Below are 7,687 nucleotides of genomic sequence, written 5' to 3'. Positions count from 1 at the left end.
AATCTCAGCAGGTCAGTATTGATGATGTTTAGCTGAGCCACACCTTTCTTTTCCTTTGATTTCCAGTACAAAAAAAAATAAATTGTGGCACTTGAGCCATTAAGGTTCATTTATTTTATTAGCTTAGAAGGAAAACTTAGTTGTTATTCTTATAGGACAGAGTCACTCATTTAATTATGCTTATTTGCAATATTTTAATCTTTTACCATCTTTCACGAGCAATGTCACTTTTTGAGGGTTATTGTATGTGAAGAGTTACTAAACAAAGGTACATCAGTGATGTGTGGCTTTGGACACACTCTTCTGCACAGTTATGGCAATGAGCCACGATCAAGTTTTTTTGAAGCTTATAAATTGTCATTCCCTGCCTCTGAGTTATAAGTTTGGAGGTACAAGATTTCTTTGTGCCAACAAATAAAGCTTGATGCCAGGAACAAAACAAAGAATAAAATATCACACCATGCAAAAATAGTACTCAAGGTTTGGAGGGGTTTTTTGTTCATTTTTTAAAAGATAAATAGTTCATGAGATTTATCTTTTTTTTTTTTTTTTGAGAAAACAAAGAAAAAGCTAACTTTATCTTCTCCTAAATAGAGGGGGCTACAGGGCTGGCTTCAAGGGAAAGACAATATTTTGTTGAAGAAGGACAAAACACACAGCTACATAGAAACTTGTGAGAGAGAGGCAGCTCTGAGCAAACATAAATGGAAAAGTGTGTTACAATTCAAATGACAACAAATATACTGTAATAACTTGTTACTTATACCTGAGAAAAATATTTTCTTGGATTGCTTTTGAAGTGTATTGATTTTATTGAATATTAAAGATCTTAAATGAAATTTAATGATTTATGAAATTTAATTAAATTTTTAAAAAACCCCCCAAACCCCACAGCAAAAAAACCTTCTTTACTGTAATGGGTCTGAATCAAGTTCTCAGACTTGGCCAGTGGATGATTCTATTCTATTGTTTCTGGGAGTTTTCTGTTGTTAGAGGAATAAGAGTCCCCTTCCCTGCCAGTTTTGCCTTCTACCTAAAGGAGGGAAAGGAGGAAACATATCTAGAGTAAGAACTAGAAAAGGGTTATAACTTTTCCTGGGCCAAAGCTGTAAAGCCAGTGAAGCAGAGGGATGCAGCCAATAGAAATCATGGCTCTTCAGACCTAGCCTTATGAACTGAAAGGACTCCCCTGAATGAATTAATAGTATGTTAATAACTGTAGAAGATTATAGGCAATATGGAGATACCTTGCAAATTTTGTTAAACTAACATGTGCTTAAGTTGTAATGCTTATGGTGTTTTACAAGTCTTTCACTGCTGACATGTGACATCTCCAAAAGGAATTTACTGCATTTCACAACGTTAATAAAATGTGATCCCACACCCTTAAAAACATATTCTGTTGCAATTGCTTCTCTTTTTATTTTTTTCTGGTCTTAATGAAATAAATTGATTACATTGCGACTTGAATGTGAAATAAATACGGAAATAAAAATATGTGGCCATATTTAAGTTTTCCAAAGAAAGTAAATGTTAAGTGTGAGCTTTATTTTGTTCCTTGGGATAGGCCTTTGCTCCAAGTGCTCACTGATTGTGTTCTGTTCTCTCACACCGACTGTGCTCAGAAAAAAGCAAAAATTCTTTAATTTACTTGAAACCATTTTGATACTTTTTCTCATTTAGAATGGCTTTGCATTTTAAAATTGACTTTAGCTGAAGGCAGTATATTGCAGAGTAATTTTTATGTTCAGCATGTGTACATAAATAACATTAGAAACACTGCTACAGCTGTATATGCAGAGCTAAGGCTCCTGCACTTGATATTGAAAAATAGTTTTCAGGTATTGTAGAGTTACTGCTGGGTTTTTTTACTAGGTGAGTTAATCCACAGATGCTTTGCTGGTGACTGTAAAGAATTATGTCTGATTTCTAATTGGTTGTATTATTATATAATACTTTTTATTATATTACTATGTAATTATTATATGTCTAGATGATTTTGACAGAAGCGGGGATTTTGGTGTGGAAATAAAAATATCAAGTGTTTGAAACTTTTCACATCCCCCCTTTATTTCTTTCTCAGTAGTGTGGCATTATCATCATCACCACACCAGGAGATGGAATAATTGAGTGAAGCTACCTATACTTGTTTTCTTCAGTATTGAGCATTAAAATTAAATGCTGATTTTGACTCTTTTGTACATTTCTTCCCTCTCCTAGCTTTCTTCCAGGGCTCAAGGGTCTGTCCCCTATTTTTTTACACCTTCATACCAGTTATTGTGGTCTGATAAAAACAAGATGCTGTCCTCTAGTTTGCAGCTGGTTTCATGTATTGGACTCAGTGGCAGTGCTTTAACATAGAATTTACATTTTTATGTTTCTGCTTTCAGTATATATCTTGGCATAGTTTATTCTGTAGAGTTCTTGTCAAGAGCTCTTTGCACAACTGCCACAGTAGAGGTAGGAAGTGCCACAGAAATTATTATTCAGGTACACAAGCTAGTGGTCCATTTGTCATGCAAAACTAGTCATATTCGAACCAAGCCAAACAAAAAATGTATTTCCATTCATACTTTTTAGTTGAACAGTTGAGTCTTTAGCAAAGGATCAACTTTCAAAATATGTAGATTTTGAAAAGTTGTTTTCTGTCCAGTCAGAAGTATGTTTTGGGGATGCATTCTCCTGTTCCTTAGTAGAAAAAAAAACCCCTGTCTGGGCTACATCAATCATATTGTGCATCATAGGTAGGATTTAGTGTGGAGTTGGGTGAGGGATATCAGTGCATAAGAGAAAAGCAAGTATGAGTACTGTCTGGCAACATGGTATCTTGACCCAATGTTTCTAGATACCAGAACAAGGTAAACAAGTAATAAATAAACAGATCGTGTTCTCCTTGGCCCAAGAGACAAACTTTGTGAGATAATTTTGCCAGCAGGAGCCAGATGTTTACTGCATGCCATCCAAATGGTTTAAAAACAGACAAGGGCACTGTCCCAGGGACAAAAGGAGGCAGTTCCCTTCTTCAGGAATCTGAGCCTGCACCTATATATCAAGCTGCCAAAACAAACCCAGGCTTGGCTATGGTGTTGCCTGTGTGTTTCTTCTGCTTGTTCTTTGCATCTGGTTTGCTATTTCTGTATAATTTGGATGTCCATTCAGCTGCTGCATCTGCAGGCACCCTCCAGGCAAGCTCCTTGTTTAGCTCAGAGCCTGCTGGAGCCTGGAGGGATGTTCCTTGACCAGACCTCCACAAAGAATTTCACAGACATGCTCAAAATCATATTAACAGTGTTCTCAGCAAATAGTAAAGCTACTTTCTATTAATATGTGGATTAGTGGTGTCTGCCTTTTATTTAATACATTGTTGTGACTGGTTTTACATGGGTTTGAAATCTGCTAGCAGAGCAGCTTTATGCATCCAACAGTATTTCAAACACTCTCCTTCTGGGTGGTGAACTCACCTGAACATGGGAGATCTGCAGAAGGTAAAAGTGCTGTGGAAGGGTTTGGCTCCATGAGGAATGAAAGACCCTTTATCAGTTTAATCTGTTTATGTGGCAAGTTGGTTACACCTCATAATTTTGTTGTGTTTTGGTATTTCTCTGGAGGACCAGTGTTCTTGCATATATGTTACTGAAGACAAATCTCAGGTTCTTGTTGCCTTAAAAGGACATAGGCACTATAAATGGGGAAAGAAGCTGTGAAAACGTGAACCTTAAAATCCAGACATGCGTGAAAGTATTCCCAAGACTGCTATTTTAAAACTCTTATAATGTTGATTCAATTTTTTAAAGTTCTGATTTGCAAAACAGAAATTCTTGAAATTAATAGGAATATTCTAGTGAGGTTTCTGCACTGGAGTTCATAAATGAATGTGCCCAGAGTGCTGCTGTCCTGTTCTGCTTTCATGTGTACATGAATTGAGCATATTGAACATGCCACACACTCAAATAACATAGCTGTGCTAGAAAGCTCTCTCTTTTTCTCCATAGAAATGTAGTCTATCAAATTGAAGCATCTTGTGCCAATGTGGAGTGCTTTTGCCAGTATAAATTGGAAGTCTGAAAGAGAGCTTTGCTCATATAAATGTATTGGCAAGACTTAATACAGTCCCAACAAAATCTACATATGCTTTCTTAATGTTAAAATCTGGTTTTGGTTACATTACTGTCAGTCTAGAGTAACTCTCTGGTTGATCCAAAGGTAAGTTGAACATAACAAAAGAGTCTTTTGGACTCACAGTCTTGTGATGCCACTGGAACATGGAAATGGCAGAAGATGCTTTTTTAAAAATGCAAGTAGAAAATAATCATGTTAACATTGTGCTTTGGCTAATTTACCTTTTCTGAGGCTGAGCAGGTGAAATGTAGAAATTTGTATGAACACTGGAGACATCTAATACAGAATATTACAGATTATTACAGACTGCAATACAGTCTTCCTTGACAGAACTGTTTGTTGCTTTCTTCCTGCTTTCATGCCAGGGGGACTTTGTATGGCTTCCACATTTTTGCTGTTATTTGTCAAGATTGGGGCGTAGGTGCAAACAATTTTTGTGCCAATTTACATGATGCCATAAAGCAGCGTTTTCCTTTTTTTCAACACTTATTAGCTCAGCTCCTCAGCTGTGCAGCACCACACCCTGGGGTGAAACTTATAGAGGGATAATTCTGACAGGTTTACATTGGCCTAAATTTATATAATTTCATTTGGGAAATGGATATTTTGTTCACATTTCCAGTACAGTGTTGTGACTATTTGACAAGCTCAACCATTGAGACCTTTGAAAGACTGGAAATCAAAGAGTGCCCTAAAGATACAGCTCCACTTTCAGACAGTGCATTAATGGAACCTCCATTTATTTAAATTGAATGTGCTACATTTAAAATTACTTTTGTGTCACTGCACCAAGTTCTTCCAAAAGAGTGTGCAGCTTGTTTATACACAAATAGGTACATAATACTAAGGTAGAATGAAAAGTGCAATATTGTTCTCCAGGTTTTTAAGGTGATATTCATGGTGCCTTAAAGTAAAACACTCTGGTGAGTCTTTTTCATCATAGACCAGAGATGGCAGAAGGGCATGCACTATGCATCAATACAATTTTCCTACAGATGATTTTATGCTTGAATATGAAAGCAGGGTGCAGAATGACTATGATATATACATTTTTAAATATTTTATTTAATTGTGTAAAATTTAATATCACAAAAGAGTAGTTCTGTAACCTCTGTTAACAAGTTCTGTGTGTACAGTTTTTTCTGTGTGCTGAGGATAAAATCTGTGGCTGGTCCTTGCTGTTTTGTTTAGCTGGACTTCAAGGACCCATGTATCTTTTTCTGAGTCTGTAACATTCTCCCTTTTCTGTAGTCAATAGAGGCAGTTTTTTCTGTGGTCTGTAAAGAATCCTGGTTTCAGCTATGACTGTGAGCTCAGCTATATCTGCCTGAAAACTGGACATCTCAAGTTAGGTGAGATTAAGCATGTTCTAAGTTTTGGCTTTGATTTTGTGCTGTTGGATTCCATGTCATGAGCATAGCATTATTAGCAGGCCACTGAAAATTATGCCACTCAGAAATTTAATTGGGTCACAATGGATCTGCAAACACTGTTGGTTGGAGTGTGGTGGCTGAGTGGCCACAAAATAGTTAAAAGCCAGTTCTGTCATATCTGAAATGTACCTACATTTTTCAAATCAGCACCATCAAGCTAGCAATAAAAAGGGTTTGTTTTGTTTCCTGCAGCAGAGGAACTGTGGGATTGGAGTATGAAAACTATGAACAGGTCACTGTAGAAAGGTTATCCACGGGGTGTTGGATCTGCTCTAAACACACCTAGCTGTAGGGCAGATTTTCCATTATGTATGTGAATGAATTCTCACACATGAAATCTGTGAGATCAGCCACCTCTGGATAACTCAATTCCAAGTCAATTAACACAGAGAGAATTATGTAGATAACTCCATTCTGAGTCAATTAACACAGACAGAATTATGTAGAAAATTAAATAATTAGATTTTCAGACAATGGGAAACATTGTAAGTTATGTTTGCATGACATTATCAATGTTTTCAGAAACAATTACAGAGACCTAGGTGTGCAGTATATGAACAAATCTGGCACAAAGTGTTTTGTGTTATGTGGGTGCAGATTGCAAAATGTTGTCTAGAAATGTGGACTGTATTAGGTACCTGTGAGTTACAATAAAATTTGATATATTCATAACATTAGAACCACATTGGTTTATAAGAACTGACTCAGAAATAATGAAATGTTCTCATTAAGAAGTTCCTTGTTTGGACTCCTATGTTTTCCATTATGCAAAATTTAGCCAGTATTCTCAAATTAATTATGTATTCTTTCAGATTCAAAGGAAATTACTCAGTTGAATAAATCCTGCTGTAAGTAGGTCCTGTCCAAGTGAAAGCCAATATTACGTGAGAACAATTACTTTTCATTGTCCTTTGCCTAAACCATGGGATGTTGGGAAGTTCTGAGTGTTTGAATATGCTAATTATTCTTTCCTTTGCTCTGTGGTAGATGCTGTTTTGCTATACAAATTGGCTCAGGAATCTGCATGTTTTTGTGATGTGCTAGTTGCCATCTGCTTTGGAGATATTCCCATGCATTTTTGTTGATGCAACAGCTATAGTGTTTTCAAATGTTGATACTATGAAAATGTAACGTGATTGGGCTTGGACAGGTGCCTTAAACAGACCACACATCATATTCACTTTGCTGCCAGTCAGAGCAGGCAAACTCTTGGGTAAAATGGTAAAGTTCTTCTAACTTCCCAGATAGATAGTCAATAATTTGTGATTCCAATTCAAAGAGATTTTAAGAGTCCTGAAAAGGTCCTGCTTGACTAAATCTACCATTAAGATCCAAATTTTCAAAGCTTACTATTTAGTTTGATTTGATTCTTCACTTTCATAACTATTTTAAGAAGAGTTCAACTCAGATGCCTTATTTTTGGTGGTAGAGGAAAAAATCTTGTGAAAGAGTAAGATGGAACAGTATAAAATGATTAATTTTACTGCTCTAAATCAAATGTAGAGCAGGCAACTCTGGTTATACAGTGACTAGATTTGGTGTAAAAGGTGCATCAAAGATTATATATATATATATACATACAAGAATAGATATAGTATGGGCACTGAAGCATAGATGTTTTTATGTCCCCAACATAGTTGAAAATCACTGGGTTTAAATCCAATAAGAACATTTTATCTCTGCCAGTTCTGGAACAATAGCAAAGTCAGGGTTCAAGCTACTAATACAAACAACATACACAATAATACACACTCATGCATACCTCAACCTATTTAATGTCCTGGTTTTGCCTTAATGGTAAATAGAAACAAAAACTTTGAGTTGAAGTCTTAACTATTCAAGCATTAATGACTGGAAGTGACTGCTGGAAAATACCTGTAAAAATATAGGTTAGAATACAGGTGATTGAAGGAGATTGAAGTATAAGAGATCACAGTGAAACAGTGTGTTATTATCATTGCAAACTGGAAAAACTATCTAGTATTGGATACAAAAAAGATGTATTTCACAACTGGAATGTTTCTTGTGGTAACTGATATCACTGTCATGTGGAATAGTGGAATGGCAAACAGGGAAAAAAAAAGATGAGTGAAAACTAACATAGCAGACAGACAGGATCCTGTTCTCTGGAAGGT

This window comes from Oenanthe melanoleuca, chromosome 3, assembly GCF_029582105.1.
Source record: "Oenanthe melanoleuca isolate GR-GAL-2019-014 chromosome 3, OMel1.0, whole genome shotgun sequence".
NCBI lineage: Eukaryota > Metazoa > Chordata > Aves > Passeriformes > Muscicapidae > Oenanthe > Oenanthe melanoleuca.
This window is presented reverse-complemented; position numbering follows the sequence as displayed.